Source organism: Perognathus longimembris, chromosome 6 (genome assembly GCF_023159225.1).
Source record: "Perognathus longimembris pacificus isolate PPM17 chromosome 6, ASM2315922v1, whole genome shotgun sequence".
NCBI classification, from domain to species: domain Eukaryota; kingdom Metazoa; phylum Chordata; class Mammalia; order Rodentia; family Heteromyidae; genus Perognathus; species Perognathus longimembris.
In genome coordinates, this window is record NC_063166.1 from 26,813,133 (window position 1) to 26,835,062 (window position 21,930).

At 45.6% G+C, this 21,930-nt stretch overlaps 1 protein-coding gene and 1 long non-coding RNA gene across 2 annotated transcripts in view; both read left to right on the plus strand.

Annotated features, from left to right (window-relative positions):
- Positions 1–21,930, plus strand: part of Gfod1 (glucose-fructose oxidoreductase domain containing 1) — a 95,624-nt gene that overhangs the window by 14,094 nt on the left and 59,600 nt on the right. The gene's annotated exons all lie outside the window — the stretch shown is intronic.
- LOC125353018 lies at positions 1,272–17,357 on the plus strand. Its single transcript, XR_007211235.1, has 3 exons — positions 1,272–1,283; positions 7,780–7,784; positions 16,876–17,357. It is a non-coding gene; the product is annotated as an uncharacterized LOC125353018 (long non-coding RNA).

Below are 21,930 nucleotides of genomic sequence, written 5' to 3' on the forward strand. Positions count from 1 at the left end.
AATAGCAGTCCAGGGCTGATCAGCTTCTTGAGCAACCAACTCACTGACATTGTACCGTGGATGGTGTGTGGGAGGCCACTGGGAGGGAGGTGAGAGGAAAATAATACCCATGTCAAGCTGGAGTAATTGAGCCACTTTGCACGTGGGCGCTCGTCACAGACAGGCTCCTTCGGCATGTAATCGCCCCTCCTCCAAGGGCTGATAGTAGCTCCGGGCTGAAAGCCTGTCCTTACGATTATAACCTTGACAGGAATTAGTCAGCTTCACTGAGCCAGTATAAAACAGATCCAGAAAGGGGGTCTTGGATGGAAAAAGAAAACCTGTTTACTTGTCTCATCTTTTCTTCCTGCTACCTACTCAGATTTAAAAAAAATCAGTGCCATATGGCCACCCAGAGAAGGCACAATATCCGCTTGTCCCTCCCTTCCAAAGCAGTTACATAACCCGAACCACAGGATCAGCAGAAAATAAAGGAGCAAATAGAGGCCTGTCCGCCTCCACAAGGGGATGCTTTTGGGTCAACCTGAGCCAGGGGGTATCTCAGCCTTTCCCAGCACCAACTCTATGCTGAGTTTCAGTGTTTGGCCGTCCTTATACATGAGGAGCCAAGCTCAGTGGAGTAGTCACTTTTATTTATAGAGTATCCTGTTCTTTATCCAAGTGGTAAGGTGACACTTGGTGTGGTGACAATGTCCCACTTTGGCTAGGTGTTGGGTGACTCAGGTTTCATTTTAAATTTGATGATAGTAACCTGGATCTTCCCCCCCACCCTTAAAAACCTTTTTAGGAAGAGAGGAAACTTAGATAGGAAAGATTCTGATTATCACACTTAACTCATTGTCTCACCTCATACAGGACTTCAATTTGACTATCCCTCGTTCCTCTTATAAATGAAGAGTTCATAGCCAGCCATGGTGATACACACCTGTAATACAAGCTACTAGGAAAGTACAGATAGGAGGAAGATCATGGTTGAAGGCTGGCCTGGAGCAAAAGCACAAGACCCTATGTGAAAAATAAATTACAAAAAGGAAAAGGACTTGGCATGTGGCTCAAATGGTAGGGTGCTTTTGTGGTCCTAAGTTCAAAACCCCAGCACTACCAGAAAAGAAAGCCCCCACAAAAAACAACAAATGAAGGTTTTATTTACAATGGTCCTCACAGTTGGCTGGCTATCAGGAATACCTGAGAAGGTTCCAGCTATTCAGATGCCTAGGCTAGTCCCATCAGTGACATCCATCCAGAGTACCCGGATGCTCTGTTCACATGAAGATTCTGGTTCTGTAGGTCTCAGGCGGGGCCTCCAGTCCATGTGTCTAGAAAACTTTACAGGGTATGCTGGCACTGCATGGCCCAATCATGGAGAAACAGGCTTAGAATCTAAGCTTCAGGGAATCAGCTAACCATAGTTCAAGGCACAGTAAGTGAGCCACAAGGGGCTGGGAGTCAAGTACAGGTCTTGCCTATCTGTGGAAGGCCCTGGGTTTGATTCCCAGCATCTTACAAAAAAAAAATAGTGGCACGCACAACTTATTACAGGAATGAGCACAGAAGAAAGAACAGTTGTTTCTGACAGATGAACTCAGGGTGGCTGGACAAAGGAGGTGACACTTGGGAGAGTCTCAAATGAAGAATCAAGAAAACTTCTGTTTCTCTAGAGAAACAGAACAAAGGGAGCTCTCATATTTACACACACACACACACCTATGTCATATATGTATGTGACATAGGTGTACACAAAATGCTTATATGATATAGGAATATATAATGTAATATATAACATACTGTTTATATGATGAGAGTATATGTATATCTATGTACACACACATACAAGCAAGTGAGCTTGTGAGTGAGCAGCTAGAGACCCTGGGGAAAGAGTTGATGATGTAGTTCAAATTTATAGTCAGTCTGCTAGCTGAATTCCTCTTCTTCAGGGGCAGTCTTTTTTTTTTAAATTAAGGTCTTCAACTGATTGGATGTGGCTCACTTATATGGTACAAACCACACTCAGTCTTATTGATTTGAATATTAACCTTTTATTTTTTTTATTTTTATTTTTTTTTTAATTATTTTTTTTTTATTAATTGGACATAAATTTTTTTTACAAGGTGTTGTGCAAAGAGGGTGCAGTTACATAGTAGGGCAGTGTGTACATTTCTTATGATATCTTACAACCTGTTTTTCTATCCCTTGTCTAGGTCAGGTTGACATATATGCAATATACAATGTATCAAGAACATATACAGTATTCACAGACTTGGTCTCTACTGTCTCTCCGTCTCCCTTTGTTAACAGTCATATATCAGGGAGATCATGCCCCTTTGTTTTCTGTGTTCTAGGCTTGTCTCACTCAACATTATTTGTTCGAGTTCCGACCATTTCCCTGCAAATAACAATATTTCACCATTCCTAATCGCTATGTAGTATTCCATTGTGTATAAGTACCATATTTTTTGGATCCATTCGTCTGTGGAGGGGCATCTGGGTTGTTTCCATATTTTAGCTATTGTGAATTGTGCCGCGATAAACATGGTAGTACAAATGCCTTTTTGATATCTTGGATTTTGCTGTTTAGGATAGATGCCTAGGAGTGGTATGGCTGGGTCATAGGGTAGGTCTATATTGAGCTTTTTGAGAAACCTCCATACTGTTCTCCAAAGTGGTTGTACTAATTTGCACTCCCACCAACAATGGAGAAGGGTTCCTCTTTCCCCACAGCCCCTCCAGCATTTGTTGTTTCCTGAGTTCAGAGTATAGGCCATTCTAACTGGGGTGAGGTGGTATCTCAGGGTTGTTTTTATTTGCATTTCCTTTACTAGCAGGGATGTTGAGCATTTCCTCATATGTTTCTTTGCCATTTTTATATCTTCTCTTGTGAAGTCTCTCTTTAGCTCTTTTGCCCATTTCCTAATAGGTTTATTGGGCTTGGAGGGGCTTAGTTTTTTGAGTTCTCTGTAGATGACCGATATCAGGCCTTTGTCTGTTGCTGTGCTGGTAAATATCCTTTCCCATATCGTTGGCTGTCTTTCTATTTTGGTGGCTATGTCCTTAGCTGTGCAGAAACTTTTTAATTTGTAGTAGTCCCATTTGTCGAGTCTTTCTCCTATTTGTTGTGCCCCTGGGACTCTATTCAGGAAGTTCCTTCCTGTGCCTATAAGTTCTAGTGTCTTTCCTACTCTGTCCTTCAGTAGTTTCAAGGATTCAGGTCTGATGTTGAGGTCCTTGATCCATTTTGAGTTGATCTTGGTGCATGGTGATAGGCTTGGGTCTACTTTGAGTTTTCTGCATATGGCTGCCCAGTTCTCCCAGCACCAGTAGTTGAAGAGGCTATGTTTATTCCATTGTATATCTTTAGCTCCTTTGTCGAATATCAGTTGGCTGTAAGAGTGCGGTTTTATTTCTGGGTCTTCAGTTCTAATCCATTGGTCTTCCGATCTGTTTTTATACCAATACCATGCTGTTTTTGTTATGATGGCCTTGTAGTAGATCTTGAAGTCAGGTATTGTGATACCTCCTGCATTGCTTTTTTTGCCTAGAATTGCTTTGGCTATTCTAGGTTTTTTGCTGTTCCATATGAATTTATGGATCGGTTTCTCTATTTCAGTGAAGAATGTGGCTGGGATTTTGATAGGTATTGCATTGAATTTGTATAACAATTTGGGCAATATGGCCATTTTCACTATATTGATTCTGCCTACCCATGAGCATGGGAGGTCTTTCCATCTCCTTGTGTCTTCTTTGATTTCCCTTATTAGATTTTTGTAGTTTTCATTGAATAGGTCCGTCACGTCCTTGGTTAAGTTGATCCCTAGGTACTTTATTCTTTTTTTGGCTACTGTAAATGGAATTGTTTCCATAATTTCCTTTTCTGTTTGTCTGTTGCTGGTGTACAGAAAAGCTGCTGACTTTTGTGGGTTGATTTTGTATCCTGCTACTTTGCCAAATTGGTTTATTAGGTGTAGGAGTTTGGGTACTGAGGTTTTTGGGTCCTTCAGATACAAGATCATGTCGTCTGCGAATAGGGATAACTTGATTTCTTCCTTGCCGATGTGGATCCCTTTGATGTCCTCCTCTTGCCTTATTGCTATGGCTAGGGATTCCAGCACTATGTTGAACAGAAGTGGGGAGAGTGGGCATCCTTGTCTTGTTCCTGATTTTAGGGGGAATGACTTAAGTTTCTCTCCATTTAATATGATATTAGCAGTTGGTCTGTTGTATATGGCTTTTATTGTTTTGAGGAATGTTCCATCTATTCCTGTTCTCTCCAAAGCTTTTAATAGGTATGGATGTTGTATTTTGTCAAAGGCTTTTTGGGCATCGACTGAGATAACAATGTGATTCTTGATTTTAGTTCTGTTTATGTGGTGAATTACGTTGATTGATTTACGGATGTTGAACCATCCTTGTGACTGAGGGATGAAGCCTACTTGGTCATGATGTATGATATTCTTGATCACTTTCTGGATCCTATTAGCTAATATTTTATTGAGGAGCTTTGCATCTGTGTTCATTAGTGATATTGGTCTGTAGTTCTCTTTTTTTGTTGGGTCTTTGCCTGGTTTGGGAATTAGTATGATATTAGCTTCGTAGAATGAGTTTGGAATTTCTCCCTCCATTTCTATTTCGCGGAAGAGTTTGAGGAGTATTGGAATTAGCTCCTCACTAAAGGTTTTGTAGAATTCGTTGGTGAATCCATCTGGGCCTGGGCTTTTCTTAGTAGGGAGGTTCTTGATTACCTCCTGTATCTCACCGTAGGTTATTGGTTTATTTAGCTGATTTATTTCTTCTTGGTTCAGTTTGGGCAGTTTGTACTTCTCTAAGAATTGATCCATTTCTGTAGAATTATTGTTTTTTGCTGAGTAGAGGTTTTGGAAATAGCTCCTTATGATTGTTTGAATATCGTGTGTACTTGTTGTAATTTTTCCTGTGGAGTCCCTGATTTTACGAATATGAGTCTCTTCTCTTCTTTTTTTTGTAAGTCTTGCAAGGGGTCTGTCAATTTTGTTTATTTTCTCAAAGAACCAGCTTTTAGTCTTATTTATTTGTTGAATGGTCTTTCTATTTTCAATCAGATTTATCTCTTCTTTAATCTTTGTGATCTCTCCTCTCCTAGTCGTTTTAGATTCTGTCATTTCTTGTTTCTCCAGTTGTTTTAGTTTCATCGTGAGGGTATTCACCTGCTCTGCTTCCATTCTTTTAATGTGGGTGCTGAGTGCAATGATCTTGCCCCTCAGAACTGCCTTAGCTGTGTCCCATAGGTTTCTTTGTGATGTGTTTTCTTTGTCATTGTGGCTTATGAATTCGTTGATTTCATCTTTAATTTGATCTGTGGCCCAAGTGTTGGATAGCAGCGTGGGGTTTAGCCTCCAAGAGTGTGTATAGGCTCTGTGGTATCCTTTGTTGTTGAGGGTTACCTTTAATCCACTGTGGTCAGATATAATACATGGGATGACGTCAATACTTTTGTATTTGCTGAGGTTCTTTGTGTGGGCTATGACGTGGTCTATTTTGGAATATGATCCATGGGCTGCTGAAAAGAAGGTGTATTGGGTCTCTGTGGGGTGAAAGGTTCTATATAGGTCTGTTATATCCATTTGGGAAATGGTGTTATTTAGGTCCTCAGCTCCCTTACTAATCCTCTGAGTGTTGGATCTGTCTCTTGGAGAGAGAGGAGTATTAAAGTCACCCACTATGATTGTGTTTGCGTCTATCTTGCTCTGTAATTCTTTGAGAATTTGCTTGACATATGTCGGGCCTCTTTTGTTTGGTGAGTATACATTTATCACCGTGATTTCTTGATTCTGGATTTTTCCTTGTATTAATATGTAGTGTCCTTCTTTGTCTTTTTGAGTGGACTTTAAAGAGAAGTCAAGCTTGTCTGAGATCAGGATGGCTACACCTGCCGTTTTGGTGGATGCATTTGCTTGGTAGATCTTGCTCCATCCTTTCACTCTAAGCCTGTTTTTGTCCCTTGCTGTAAGGTGGGTCTCTTGTAGACAGCAGATGTCAACTTTTTGTTTGCGAATCCATTCTGCCAGTCTGCTCCTCTTTATCGGGGAGTTTAAACCATTTATATTTAAAGAGATCAAGGATAAGGGTGTTTTTTCTCCTTCCATTTTCTTGGTGGGCTGTTTTTTCTTCTTTTTTTTTTTCTTCTTGTCTTTAGTGAGCTTGTGTTTCTGCTGGGCTTTGGCTATTGAAGTTTCTTTCTGATTCTGTCTGTGTGTCTTTTACGATCTCTGTTGGGTGGGGTTCCCCTCTTAATATTCGCTGTAGGGCTGGTTTTTTATTCACATACTCCTTTAGCTCCTCTTTGGTGTGGAAAGATCTGGTTCTCCCTTCGAATGTGAACTCCAATTTCGCTGGATATTTGATCCGAGGTTGTAAATTGTTATTCTGGAGTACTTGGATGGTGTTCTTCCACTCGCTTCGAGCTTGGTAAGTTTGTGTGGATAAGTCGGATGTTATTCGAATCCTCTTCCCATTGAAAAAAGTTTCCTTCTTCGCTTTGGCTGAATTCAGAATTTGCTCTTTAATCTTGAGGTCTGAAGTCTTGAATATTATGTGCCTTGGGGTGGCTTTCCTGGGGTCTGGCCTGCCAGGTGTCCTATAGGCTTCGGTTACCTGGATGGGGTCCCCTGTGAGATTGGGGAAGTTTTCTGCAATAACTTTATTGAGAACATGATTAAGCCCTCTGCTCTGGTATTCGGCTCCTTCTTCTATTCCAATTATGCGCAGATTATATCTCTTGTCTTTGTCCATTAGTTCCTGGATTAGTCTTCCCTGAAGCTTCACCTTTTCTTGGAGTGTGGTCATTTTCTGGTTGTTGTCAGCTGCTTCATCGTCCAGGCGAGAGATTCTGGATTCTATATGGTCTACTCTTTGTGTCATGGTTTCAATTGCGGAGTTTATGGATGTCAGAGAGCTATTTATGGTTGTCATATCAGCTCTGATCGTGGAGATTTCTTCCTTTAAAGAGTTGTATTTTAAATCTATTTTTTCATGCATTTCAATTCTTAGGATGTGGAGATTTTCTTTAAAGGCAGCTTGCATTGTATCCATTTTTGCTTCCATTTCTTTAAAGCAGGTTTGCATTGTATCCAGTTTTGCTTCCATTTCTTTCTTGGCTTCCTGGGTGTCCTTCCAGATTTCCGCTCTAAATTCCTGGAATTGTTTTCTGATTTCATTTCTGACGCTTTCGATCATTCCTGTTAACATGGCCTCATTTGCTTTTTTAGTCTCCATCTCCTCTTCAGTCGTGCTGCTTTTTGGAGCTGGCGAGTTGGCTTGCCCTTTGATGAACTGAGTTATGTTTCTTTGTGATTTGCGCATCTGGAGATCTGGATGGCTTCTCAGGTTTGGTTTGTAGCTCCTCCCTCCCTCCTGTGTAGACGTGTCTACGGGCAGCAGGTGCTGTCGCTGTGTCCCCGCCCACCAGTGCAGGGCACGCCTACCAGAGCGGGCGCTGTCGCCGGGGGCCCCGCCCTCCTGTGCGCTGTGCGTTCAGTGCAACAGGCACTTCGGCGGGATATGCCTCCCAGAGCAAGTCCTGGGTTGTTGGGTTGTGCTTGCGCCCTCCCACGAGTCCGTTGTGTGTGGGGGGGGTACGTGTGGGGCCCAGTGGGATCGACTGTCCGGGTGTGGCTTGGCACCTTCAGACCTCACCTCCGCTGTTAGGAGGGGGGACGTGATCAGGCTCAAGTGACCCTGCTGGGCTGGTATTGCCCACCAGCGCCTGTGGTTTTAGTTGTAAGAGTCTGCGAGGTCCAGGCGCCTCAGGTGGGGTTTGCACAACCGGCTGTCTCCCGGCCCCTGTTGGGAAGGGGGCGGGGCCGGTTCTGCCAGTTCAGGAACCTGTGGGGTGTTGGTGCTGCTGAGCCCTTCCCCTGCTAAACTGACTTCCCAGCGCCTGATGGGGGTTTCCCCCGCCTGATTTGTGGGTTCTTTGTTCCCTCAGGGGTGGGGGAGGGGGGAGGGAGGGCACTCACTTTTGCTGCTTTGTGTGTGTGTCCCGCGCCGCCCGCCGTTGGCCCTCCAGGGGTTGGCTAAGTGTCGTGGTGGCTTCCCTGGTTCCCGATTTCTGCCGCGCTGGGTTCCCTTGTCCAAACCCGGTGTGGACCCGAACTTCTCGTCGCTGCCGGTGTGTCTTGGTCCGCACCCTGCCTTGTGTCCGTGGGGTCTCCCCCTATATGAATTCTGCGCTCCTGGCAGCCTGTCTGCCGATCGCCGGGTTCCCCTTTCCCAGCCTGACCCTGTTTGTGCCAGGGTCGGCTGGAGGGGGGAGGGTGCCCCGGTGAATCTCCGGCTCCGTGTAGGTTTTCGGTTCTTCTTTTTTGCTCCTTTTTGTTTTCCTGCGTTTCTCCACTGCTTCTGGCTGCTGGTTTTGCTGGGTTCTTGATGGGGTGTTGGGTGTTGGGGTTCCCAGCTCACTATGCCGTTGGAGCGAGTCGGGATGCCTCCCTATTCCATCGGCGCCATCTTTCTTCCTCATGAATATTAACCTTTTAAAAAATTAAAATAGTTTATTAGCTTTTCTTTTAATATAAATCTGAGAAAGAAAAAAAACATTTAAGTTGTAGCATTCCTTTCAAAATAAAACTGCAAGAAATATCTGAATCTCCAAGTTCTGACTTCCATACACGATGTTTATTTTTTGAGGTGGTAGTCTGTAGTAGTTCACACATCATTACTGATCATTTATCTCTCTCTGTCTGTCTCTCTTTTCCTGGAGCTTGAACTCTTGGCCTGGGCACTGTCTCTGAGCTTCTTTTTGCTCAAGGATAGTGCTCTACCACTTGAGCCACAGCGCCAGTCTGTCCTTTTCTGTGTCTGATTAGAGGTAAGAGTCTCACAGGCTTTCCTGCTCTGGCTGGCTTTGAGTCTTCATTCTCAGATCTTAGCCTCCTGAGTAGCTAGGATTATAGGTGTGAGTCACCTGTGCCTGGCTTGTCTCTGTCCTTTTAAAGTGGTGGAACCTGCAGCATTCAATGCCCTGTGAAGAATTGCTGTACTGAGAAAAAGTATTGTTGGCCAGAGAGGCCTGGTGTACAGGCAAGATTCCTAAGATTACATTTGAGAAGACAGATTTCACATTGTTGAGAAAACTATTTTTCTTCACTATTTCAAATTTAAGCAGCACTGTTATCAATCTAAAATTATTCATTTCTTGCCCTTTAAAGTAAGGGTACCTAAGGTGCCTTTAAGTTCCCTCTTAAGAAGGACTGATGAGCCAGTACACTCAGGTTAACACCTAGATTTTGAAGAACACTTCCATTTTACCCACTGCTATTGGGATCCAGCTCGATTTTATTCATTACATGGGAATTAACATTGCTCTTCATAATCATCCTTTCCTGACTCTAGAGGAAAGACATTTAGGTGAATAAAGCAGATGGTCCTATAGAACTATAAAGAACTACTTTAAAAACAGGAGAGTACTTCTACAGAGATAAAAGGTAGCAAAAAATGATAATGGAATTTTGAGCTTTGATAGCTGTTAAAAGTATAAGTGCAGCCGGAGCCGGTGACTCATACCTGTAATCCTGGCTACTCAGGAGGCTGAGATCCGAGGATCATGGTTCAAAGCCAGCCTGGGCAGGAAAATCTGAGAGACTCTTATCTCCAATTAATCACCAGAAAACTGGAAGTGGCACTGTAGTTCAAAATGGTAAAAGTGCTAGCCTTGAGCTGAAGAGCTCAGGGACAGTGCCCAGACCCAGAGTTCAAGCCCCAATATTGACAAAAAAAAAAAATAAGTACTATTAAGCTTAGAAAACATTATTTTGGAAATTAAATTATGCGTCTTTTAATTTTGCAAATCTGGAATATTAGTTTCTAAAATATTGATCTTTAAAAAATGTTATTCTTATTATAAAGGTGATGTTCAGAGGAGTTATAGTTACCTAAGTCAGGTAAAAAGTACATTTTCTTTTTGCACAGTGTCACCCCTTCCCTTGCTTTCTCCTAGCTTTCCCCCCTCTCATCCCATGAATATTAATCTTAGCTTAATACTTGTGCTGAAACATTTAGGAAAAACCTTTGTTTGATTGAACACCTCACTACGGTGGCCTCGCCAAGCAGATACATAGAAATAACCATCACAGTGAGGAGTAGATAGATAGTTGACAAGGGAAAGGCAGCTGGCAAGGTAAGACCTTGTAGCCCAAGGAAACCAGAATGATGTGTGGGTGCCTCATTGTGTGGGGGTGGGGGTGCTGGGCCTTGAACCGGGGGCCTTGCGCATGGTCAGCATGTCCTACCCTTATGCTCTCAGGACAGAGGGCTGGATTTCACACTCCCCAGAAGCCCCAGTGTGGGCCAGCTGTAGATGTGTCTGTTCACCTTCTGTCTGTCCTAGCAGGCATGGGGAACCCAGATAGTTGCAGATAGTTCCTGGAGCCACCCAACCCAGTTGCTTGGCTCTGGGCCCAGAGGAAATGGATTGCAGGGAGAAGTGTGTAGAAAATCATCTCCTGCGAGAATCCAGTGTGGTGCCTGCCTCATCCTTTTGTGATTTGAGTCATCTGGAACATTGGGAAAACCCCCCAAAAATCTCCCAGATGTCTGGCAGCCATGCGGCAGGTACTGGGCAGGGCCTGACTTTTTCTAACTGTGACTCTGGGGAAGAAACACAGCTCATATTATGACCCAGTAGAGCTCTAACCACTTACCTCGAAAAGTAGGGAACTAGATAAACTAGAGGTGTCAAAAGCAAACGGAGTGCAGGCTTTTGGGCAGGCACTTACACTGTTTTTGTGATACAAGAGGCCCTGTGGCACATTCTTCTCTGTTTCATTAAAGAGAAGCCAGCTCAGTGGCCATGATGTGCTGAGAAGATGCCACCATGCTTAATGGAGGGAGACTTTGGGAAATCAGTACCCAGGAAATCAGAGTCACAGGATGGGATGGGAGGGCTTTAAAGCAGTCATGGGCCCAGCCCTGCCGTGGGTGTCTCTGAGCCTGTGAAAATGTCCCCATCTACTCTGCTAGGGGAGATTGGGGGCTGAGTCACAATTTTATTTCATGTTATTGTGGCTCCTGCTCTACTTGTGCCCTGACACTTGGCTAAATGATATTAAGCCTCCACCCTCCTGTCCCCAGCATCTATAAGCAGAGCTCTCTGCACAGACATTGTCTGTGCCTGGTTTCTCATTTGGAGGTATGTGTAAAGACTGGCTGAAGGCTCATAGGGATAATAGATAAGTGTTTTGGGTGGAGTTCCAGATAATGTGCTTTGTGTCTCTCTCCTCTCTCCTCTTTTCCCTCTTCCCTCTCCCCTCTCCTCCTCCCTCTCCTTTCTTTCCTATTGCCCCCTCTCCCTTCTTTCTTCTCTTCCCTCTTTCCTTTCCCCTCTCCTCCCTTTTTCTTTCTTTCCCCCTCCCCTCTCCTCTCTCTTCTCTCTCCTCTCCCCTCCCTTCTCCTCCTCCTCTTTCTCTCTCCCCCTTTCCCTTCGTCCCTCCCTCCCTCATGCTGGCAGTGTGGCTTGAACTTGGCCTATGCACTGTCCTTAAGCTTTTTCACTCAAGATAAATAACTACTGATTGAGCGAGAGCTCTGCTTCTGGCTTTTTGGTGGTTAATTGGACATAAGAATCTCACAGACTTTCCTGTCTCTGATGGCTTTGAACTTCTATCCTCATATCTCAGTGTCCTGAGTTATACACATGAGCCACCAGAGTCTGGCAGCTTTGGTTTGTTGTTTTTGGTGATGGAGCTTGAACTCAGAGCCTGGGCACTGTCCATTAGCTTTTTTGCTCAAGGCTATCCACTTTACCACTTAGAACCACAACTTCACTTCTGTTTTTTAGTAGTTAATTGGAGATAAGAGTCTCACGGTCTTTCCTTTGGGGCTGGCTTCCAACTGTGGTCCTTACATCTCAGCCTCCTGAATAGCTAGGATTATAGGCGTGAGCCTCCTGGCCAACTTTGCACTCTTAAACACTCCTTAGGAAACCTTTTTCTTCTTCCCTCAGTTGTACTACTTCCCCCAAGTTGTACACTCGTTCACCTATGGGAGCTGGGGGTTTGTAGATAGAAACTCTGCGAGACCTAGTGAAATCTTAGCAGCTCACCTTGGCTGGCAAGCAGCACCCCACGGTGCATTGACAGCCTGACTGTGAGCTGGTGGAGATGTTTGGCTGGCACAGGTTGCGCCATCTCTCCTCCAAGGAGACCAAACCTCTCTGGCAGACAGGGTGGAACAGCCTGAGGGAAGATAATGGTGGGAATTGGGTGCATAGGTTAAACCATCAGACTGGTTTGGTGTGTGTATCTGTTGTTTGTAAATCCAGGGTGGTTCCGTTTGAGCTGTGATGGGTGGACAGACTTTGTTTAAATCCCAGCAGTTGGAACTGGAAAAGAACCACTATTTCACGGATCCCAGGATTTGGCTGGGGACAGTAAGGAACTCAGGACAGGATAAGGGAGGGAAGACTTCATTCTCACTTTCAAAAAAATTCCAGTAATGACAGCCAGCCTTAAGCATGGCGGGGGAGGAGGTGGGGGGGAGTGAGGGGGGGTTGGCAGAGCATGTGGTTTAGTCTTCATGTACTTGACTTTGTCGAGACTGGTTTCTTCTCCCAGGCCTTTACCATTGATCGCGGAGGCCACGCTGACGGTGGTGTGATGCCCAACACCCATTGAAGAGAACCAGCTGTCTGACAATTCATTTTGGTTCTGATGGGAGGTGTGAGAAAGTGGGACAGGAATTCTAGGAAGAATGCTACCTCATTGATACTCAGCAGTTAGGAACAAAGATCAGCAGTCTGTATGAAGTCCCAGATGCTAGGAGCAAGGATTGTCTGTGCTTCCTGTTCTCTGTGCATTGAGAAAATGGTATAACGATAGCATTAAAAGTGTGATATGTCGGGCTGGGGATATGGCCTAGTGGCAAGAGTGCTTGCCTTGTATACTTGAAGCCCTGGGTTCGATTCCCCAGCACCACATATACAGAAAATGGCCAGAAGTGGTGCTGTGACTCAAGTGGCAGAGTGCTAGCCTTGAGCAAAAAGAAGCCAGGGACAGTGCTCAGGCCCTGAGTCCAAGGCCCAGGACTGGCAAAAAAAAAAAAAAGTGTGATATGTCATCTCTAATCACCAACTGACTCCACAAATACAAACTCGTGTTAACTGGACTGTTCGCCATGTGCCAGGCATCTTCCTTCTCTCTTACCATGCCAGTCTCAGGAGCTCATAGTCTCTACTTAAAGAGGGAGAAACTCAAAGGTTAGGCATTATTAGAGTTAAAAAAAATGATACCCCAAACTAGTGAAGCTTGTCTCAAAACAGCCAAAAACAAACCCTCATACAGGGAAGGAAAACAGAAGGCTAGCACACTAGCAGACTTTTGTTATAACCTGTTGTTTGCTCTTTGTGCCCATTCAGTTTCCAGTTTCCAAAGAGAATCATACACACACACACACACACACACACACACACACACACACACACACACACAAAAAAAAAAATTCAGTACCAGAGCTTGAACTCAGGGCCTGGGCACTGGCTCAGAGACTTTACCACTAAAGGCTGATGCTCTACCACTTGAGCCATAGCTTCACTTCTGGCTTTTTGCTGGTTAATGGGAGAAAAGGGTCTCATGGATTTGCCTGTCCAGGCTGACTTCAAATTTTGATCCTCAGATCTCAGCCTCTTGAGTATCTAGGATTATAGCATTAGCCATGGCAGGGGAGGTGGGGGGGGGCAGCCATTTATATTTTATTGTCTATTCTTCATTCATAATCGGTTCCTTTAGCAATCATGTACTACCCCTCAACATGGCCTACATTTCCCTCTCCCCTATGAAGCAGAGTGGGCATCTCTGAGTTGTGTTGGGTTACTGTGTGTCCCCACAGGTGGTGCTGGCTGACTTTTCTCTTGGCAGCCTGCTTATTGGCAGTTTATTAGGCAGATGAGAGCCTTCAGCTAGGGAGGGGGAGTGTGGGGCCCCCACAGTGTCTTACCCAGGATTACACCGGACCTGAGGGAGGCAGAACTCAACTTCTGAGCCTGGTGTGGGGCAAGGTGGAGGGGTGGAGATAGACTTAAGTCAGCGGATGGAAGAGTGAACCCCAAGGTACACCAGATAAAGGAGACAATGGCTTGCAGACCTTGCTGACAGGAAACAGCTGCTGGAGGAGACATGGGCGATGTGGGGGCAGAGTGATGCTGCCCTCCTGGGGGTGGGTGGACAATGTGACTTGCTGCCAGTGGATATGGAAAGCAAGAGGCTGATGGCTGCTGGAGCTGGTTAGTGGGCGGGGGCTGTGATCACAGTGACAAGGTGATAGTGGAGGAGTCCCAGCTGTGGTAGGTGATGTGGGCGCCTGAATGGTTCAGGCAGCACAGAGGCTCTGTTTAGGGCTGAGCCTGGGACAGGCACCTATGTGTGTTCCATCTCTTCTGAAATCAGTGCCCTCCTTCCTCCCCAGATGCCCTGGCTCAATGACATGACAGACTGGGAGCTGTTCTTGTTTGTCAGGCGAGCGATGCCACATTACTGAGGGCCCACCATATGCAGAATACTGTTCCATGGAATGAAAAATAGATCCATAACCTGGCTCCTACTTGTAAGGAGTCCATTTGGGAGACAAAAAAAAATAGGCATCACACTCACACTCCAACCCACGCCAAGGGATGAAGCTATATCTTAGTCTATTTTGTGCTTCAGTAACAGAATGCCAGACCTGGGGAATTTATCACAGGCAGAACCTTACTTCCCACAGTTCTGAAGGGATGAGAAGGCCAAGGTCAAGGCTCTAGCATCTGCTCGGTGGTGAGGGCTGTCTGGCCTCATATGGTGGGGGGAGGAAGGACAGGCAGGATGAATGTTGTGTTCTTACATGGCCGTGGAGTAGAAGAGACCGGATCTGTACTCTCTCCTCAAGCCCGTTTTATAGAAGTATCAATCCACTCATGGGGGCAGAGCCTCTTAAGACCCAAACACCACCCCAGGTCCCAACACTCTTGCACCAGAGATGGAGTTTCCAGCACATGAATTTTAGGTGGAACAAGAACATTCAAATCCTGTCAAAATAGGACACAAATCCTGGGTCCTTCCTGCATATGCCTTTCTTCCTGCCATGGATAAAGGGCACTGGTCTAATCTGTTGGTTCTCATCATGACTGTCTTTCATGCTTTTCTTATAATCACATCATCACTTCCTTTTTTCTTAAAATACTCTCTTTCAACTTAAGTAGTTGTATGTACAAAGGGGTTTCAATTCAGCATGTCAGTTTATGAATACAATGCCTCTTGATTAATGTTACCCCTTCTGTCACTCTTCCCCATCTCTCCCAATCCCACCCATCTCATCAAGTTACCCCCTCCACCATAATTTCTTATAAGAAATCAAACAGAAGTGCTTCTTCATTTCCGTCTCCTTTTACCTGAGGGGGAAATGAGATCACTGCCCCCACCCACCGGTTGACGTAATGACGGCAATGACCACATCAGCCACAGGAAGCCCCTTTTATATCATCTCATTTTTATTCTTACAGTAACCCTACAATGCAGGTATTAGTGCCACTTTGTAGCAGACCTGGAATCAAGAGTGTGCATGTGGGCCAGGGGTGAAAGGTCACACACACAGCTAAAGAAGCTGAGACCAAAGTCAATGTGGCTCCCCCAAGCAGGATCACCTGATGAGTTCATTGGGAAGTAGTGTTGACTGCCTTCAGTTCAAAGGAGTTTGGAAATGGGCTGTAAGATGATGTATTACACAGAGGGGCTTAGAATATCTAAATGAGGGAAATAGGACCAAAGGGACAATGAGCTAAATTTGGATTTTAATTGTCCTGAGTTCAAACACCCTTTTGGAAGGAGTTGAAGGCTCTAGATTTGCAGGATGGGCTAGGCGGATCAGAAGGAACAAAGCAACCATTTGATGCATGGACTCCAGGCAGAGCTCCTGCAGTCTTATTGGCTACCTCTGCTCTTGCCTTGAGAGAAGACACTTCTTGGATTCAACTGAAAGTGGATGCTGGATCAGCCCAAGAAAATAATCAAGAACCGAGCCAGTCATTTATCTTGCAATGACAGGTCCCTAGCTACTTTCACAGAACAATGATGGAGTCCGGTTTAGAACTATGCTGAGGATGATGGTGTCCTCCTGATTTGGTCCTGCTGCAGGAATTCATTACAGATGGCTGATAGTACTCAGTAGGAAATACCTGAGCGCCATTAATAATGAATGATGTTTATGGCCTAGGAAGAGAGGCATCCAAGTGTAGCTTTATTCAGACCAGTCTCTGGTCCCAACTCCATCATTTCCTGGGTGTGTGATTTTTTTTTATTTTTATCTGAGTCAGTGTTTGCTTCCTTCTCCCTTCCCCTCTCTTCTTCTCCCTCCCCCTTTAGTTTTTCTAGTACTGGTCTTGCACTTTGTCTTTGCTTGCTACTGGCCCCTTACCATTTGAATCATCCCTCCAGCCTGGCTTTTTGCTGGGTAACTGGAGATAGATTCTTGTAGAGTTTTCTGTTTGGGTTGGCTTCAAACTTCTAACCTCAGATCTCAGCTTCCTGAGTAGCTAGGATTGCAGATGAGCCAACAACACCCAGCAGGTAACTCTGAGCACTTCTTCACGAAGAAGTGTTCCTGTGGGGTCAGAGAAGCTAGTTTCTTTGGTTGTATTTTTCCTTGTTTCAGGTTGATTTATCGTGGCTCCCCAATGTTTATTATAATAAAGTGCCTGCTATCTATCTCTGTCTGTATCTATATATCTGCTATCTATGGAGCACACTTCTGGATGTTGTAGAGCTTTCTAGTTACCATTGCTCCATTTTAGACTCTGGAAATTTCCAGAAAGTCCAGGTCACTGCTCAGATTCCTGGCAGGTTCCCATTTGCTTCTGGAAAAGGCTGACTTGGGATCTGCAAGAGGGAGAGTGGCCGGGGGTGGCATGAGGGTTATGGTCCCCTGGCTGTTTTTGCCACTTTTCTGTGCTGGGCATGTGGGGCTTTGCTCTGCGTAGCTGTGGCCAGAGGCAGCATTGTCCGTGTGTTTCTCTGTGCACAAGAGGACAGCTCCATCTTTGGAGTTTCCCATGTGGGCTTCTAAGTGCCCTGTTGGTTAGGGGACCCCAGAGGAGCAGGAATGTCAGCAGAATGAGTCTCTGGACTGACATCGTCAACTTCTCTGCTTAGGGATCTCCAAGTAGAGAGGGCTGTGGCCCAAAGCTTTCTACAAAATGGTAAAGTGACTTTGGGGCTTCTTATTCTCACCTGGAAAATTCATATGAACTTTTTTCTATTCAATAGTGTCCTGGGATTCTCTGAATTTGAAGTCAATAAATGAGGGCTGAGGGTGTAACTCAGTAGTAGAAACACACACACTCCACATACACATCACACATACACCACACCACACACTACATACACACACACATACCAAACAGCACCCCAACCACAACGCACAAACACCACATGTACCACAGCATACAACACACACAACACGTACCATACACACCACACATACCACACACACCAGACATGTACCACACATACAACACACATACCACACACACGCCACACACATTATACACATATCACACACCACACACACACACACACACACCCCATACCCCCCCCACATACTACACAAATACACCACACATACCACACACACCATGGACACCACACACAACACACACACACACACACACACACCATACATACACCATACATACCACAGATACACCCCCCACACCCCCACATACACATAAACACGTACAGTAAACGTAAATGTTGCCCTGAATTCTGTGAGCTATACAAATACATTAATTAAACTCCATGGAGGTAGGCTGTGGGAACCCTAGTTTTTATTGTTTATTTATTGATGTATTGGTTAATTGAGGTAGGTTGGGTCTCTATAGTCCCAGCTGACTTTGAACTTTTGATCCTACTGCTCCCTCTTTCTGAGTCCTGGGATTACAGGTGTATGCCACCACCCCCAGAAGTAGAATTAGCAACATTGTTTTGGGTTGTTTGTTTGTAGTCCTGGCTTATTGCAAGCAGGTTAGTGAGAAGCACAGGTCAAATCGCATGGGGGATTATGTGCACATGCGAGGGGGGTAATAATGGGGGTCTTGGGGCTGAACCCTCACACCTGTGGGAACTGACACTAATTCCAGGATGGGAGTGTCGGAATTTAATTACATTAGAAGACACCCAGCTGGCATTCGCCGCAGCAGCTGTGGCCTATGTGTGGGTGGTGAAGCCTCCCACAAGCTTGGAGTCTGAGTGTGCTGAGAGAGCAGGAGAAACTGAATCAATTTGGCTGTATCCCTGGGAAGATACTGACCAGGCAGCTGTTACACGCTGAGCGTCCCGGAGCTCAGGTGAAGATGCTCTGGGTGATTAACTAAGATCCCCGATAGCAGGGAAGCAGTGTGTGGGTGATGGGACACACAAGTGCAGGCAGGTGACGCAGCCATGTTGACCTTTTGTGCTTTCCCCAATCAAATGTGTCTGTCTGTATGGGTGTCTGGGCTTAATCTCTTCTAAATTGACTGCCTAGGTTGAGGGAGGATGGCATGTGACCTGTGATGGGCACGGCTGATGGGCAGCCGCAGGACCCCTGGTTTGCTATCGCTATGGCGTAATGATACCTCTTCACATTCATCTTGAGCAACCTGTCAAACTGTCAACCTGTGGTGAGATAGCCTAGGTTTTCCTCATAGAATCACATGTCGTTGTGTCCTTAGTTTCTGCAAATTACCAACGGGTGGCTTTGCCATTCCTGGTAGCCTCTCCTTGAGCACCCTTCTCAGGGTTCCTGTGTGCCTGAGCCGGGCTCTCCTTTCAGGAAACAAAACCCTCGAAGGGCCAGCGTCTGGAATTACCAAAGTGATTTAGTGATAGGGACTTCTGAAAGAGCTGATCCTAAGCGAAGTACTCAGTTCCTATCAGGTCAGAAACCTGACCCACCACGCACCTCTCTGGGTGTATTTCTGCTCCCTGCAAAGCCTCCAGAAAGCCAGTGCTTCTGCTAGGAACTTACCAGACAGGAGCTGGGGTGTCAGGTCTGTGGCACCTGTGTGCAGAGGGATTTAGATGACTGAAACCAGATCTAGCACCAGATTCTGCAGGGCATCTCACTGAGATGCCTTTATCATTGGTTTGAGGATTTTTTTTTTTCATATCAGGGAAACTGGAGCTCTAAGTGAAAGCTAGAGAGTAAAGCTAAAGTCCTTGTGTCTGAAGATACCTTCCCTACCCCAATTCCTGCTCTTATGCCCTTCTGGGCCACTTCTTCCTGCCCCTGGCTACCCACAGGACTGGAAGCATCGACATCTGTCCCTGGCTGCTGTCTGTCTGTCCTCTCTGAGTGGGAGGGCAGGGAGGACCAATCACAGACACCTGCCACCGACTGCAAAGTGGCCAAGTGGCCGGTGTCTGCAGCTGAGACGTGTGCGCATATACACCCTGGCACAGGCACAGTGCTGGTGTGTAGCTGGAAAGTGCCTTCTCTTAGGCTGTTGGTTTCTTTTCAGTTTGTTTTAAAAGAAGCAATCACTGTGAAAGGCCAGGAAGTAGGATTTGGGGGTGCGCCAGGGACTGAAAACCCATCAATGTCCTATATCTTGTGAGCTTAACAAGGGTGCAATTATTGTCATGGACTGTGCCTTCTGTGGGCTTATTTATTACTTTTGCTGATTTAAAATTTTTTTTTAGCCCTGGGTAGGCTTGTATTCATTATCAGGAGCTGATGTAACAAGCCATAAACCAACTGGCTTACACAACAGAAATGGATTCTCTTCTACTTTGAGAGGCCCAAGGCCTCTGACATGCAGGTGTTGGTGGGGGCTGTTCCCTCTGAGGATGGAGAGAGGGTCTGTTCTGGACCTCCCCACCCACGGCTCTGGTGCTTGCCGACCCTCTGTGGTGTGCCTTACCCTGTGGACACCATGCCTCATCCCTTGCCTTCTTGCTTATTCATGTCTTCTCAGTGCAGTATCTATGTGCCTCTGAATTCCCCCTTTAGTAGAAGAACTTGGTATTGGGTAAGGCCCAAGCCCACCTTTAAGACTTCATTTTAGCATCCTCAAAAATCTTATTTTCAAGTAAAATGGCAGCCACAGGTGTTGGTGTGTGTGTGTGTGGGGGGGGTAGGATATCAACATTCCACTAGAAGTTCAATTTATAATGTGGGCAGGAGAGAGTTCTGTGCTCTCCTATGTGAGGAGTCTGAGGTCATCACTTATGGGATCTGTGGGCCTAGGAGGGAAAGGGGTGCCACTGACTTGCTGTGTCTTTGAGCAGTGTACGTGTCCCATACCCATGCCAGGAAGTGAGCAGATGAAAAAGAAAAATAGAACTGGGTGTTGGCGGCTCAAATCTGTAATCCTAGCTATTCAGGAGGCTGAGCTCTGAGGATCATGGCTTGAAGCCAGCCAGGGCAGGAAAGTCTGTGAAAGTCTTATCTCTAATTAACTACCAGAAAACTTGAAGTGGTGCTGTGGCTCAAAGTGCCTTGAGCACAAATTGCTTAGGGACAGACAGGGCTTAGCCCCTGAGTTCAAGCCCTATCACCAACAAAAGAGAAAGAAAAATGGTCGACAGGATCATAAGTGTGGGCATATATGTATGTGTGCATGTAGATATATGTGCCCACATGCATTTGTGTGTATGTGCCTGTGTGTAGGTATGTACGTGTGTGCTATATCAGCGTGCATGTGTTTGCCTGCCCACATACATCACTCCTTAACTATTCTTTTATCTTGTGTAGCTATCATTAAGTCTGACTTGCTCCTGTCACTGCCTCGCTCCCTCCTAGTTCACCTGTTGTTTAATGTTATGATAACACAGCCTTATTGGAAATACTTTAAAAGAAGGGGCTGACTTGAAAGCAGCATGAACATTACTGCCTGAATTTTTAGGTTTATAAGTCTTCAAGTGACTAAATAATTTTGCCCTCTGGAGAATCTTTGAGCATCCATTGTGTTCTGAAGACTGAACAAAAACAATTTACCTTGAGTGGGAGACTTGTTCCTCTACTAAACATTTATTCATGCCTTGCTCTGCTCACGGCACTTTGGTATCTCCAAGCTGCAGGAGGACGCACAGCCTGATGAGAGACAGAGCCATCATGGGATTCCGTGAGAGCAGGGGGCAGGCCCTCTGCAAAGTCCCACACCTGTAGAATTTGTATGAGCTTTGAGGCAGCCCGGTGTGGCGGGTGCACTGAAAACCCAACTGAAAAGACCCCTGAAAAATGGAGTCTTTGTGTAGAAGGTTTGATGCACTCTCAGTTGCTCATGCAACTTGTGTTGAACTGATAATGAGGCCCTCTGTTGTTTCCGCCTTTCCCACATCATGTGCCCATCCACAGCATTTCCTGCAGTAAGCCGCAGGAGATGAGACCTTGAGTTCAGCCTCTGTGACTCCACCTGGCCTTTCTAAAATCTGGGAGTATTGCAACCCCTGTTAGGTCCCAGGGGTTTGGGGGAAGAAGCATTAGGCAGTACAGTCAGATAGATACCTTACAGGGAAGGAACATGAATTCCAAGGAGTGAAAAGAACAGTGCCCAGGGTTCTGTAGCGTCTAGCTCACCATCGACCTTCCAAGTGCCTGTTGTGTTGGCTCCTAGGCCCTGTGTTCAGTCATTATGTGGCCTGGAGGTGAGAATCTGCTGAGGGCAGACTTCCTATTAGCCCTCCTAGCTGTTGGACCCTGCTCTTCCCACCCTGTCTCTTTCCATCCCCTTCAACTAGAGCGCCCCCACAGCCATCCTCTGTCCAGCAGCTGGCTGTCAGTGTGACTAAAAGCGAATGGGCTTGGCGAGACCTGGTTAGGATCCAGGATGCTAAGGTCTGGGTGTTTGTTTCTTTTCAGGATTCATATGTCAAATGTGATTATATTAGAGTAGGGCCTAATCTCAACCATGAGATTAGTGTCCCAGTGAGCTGCCCTGTGTTTTCTGTAGAAGGAGAT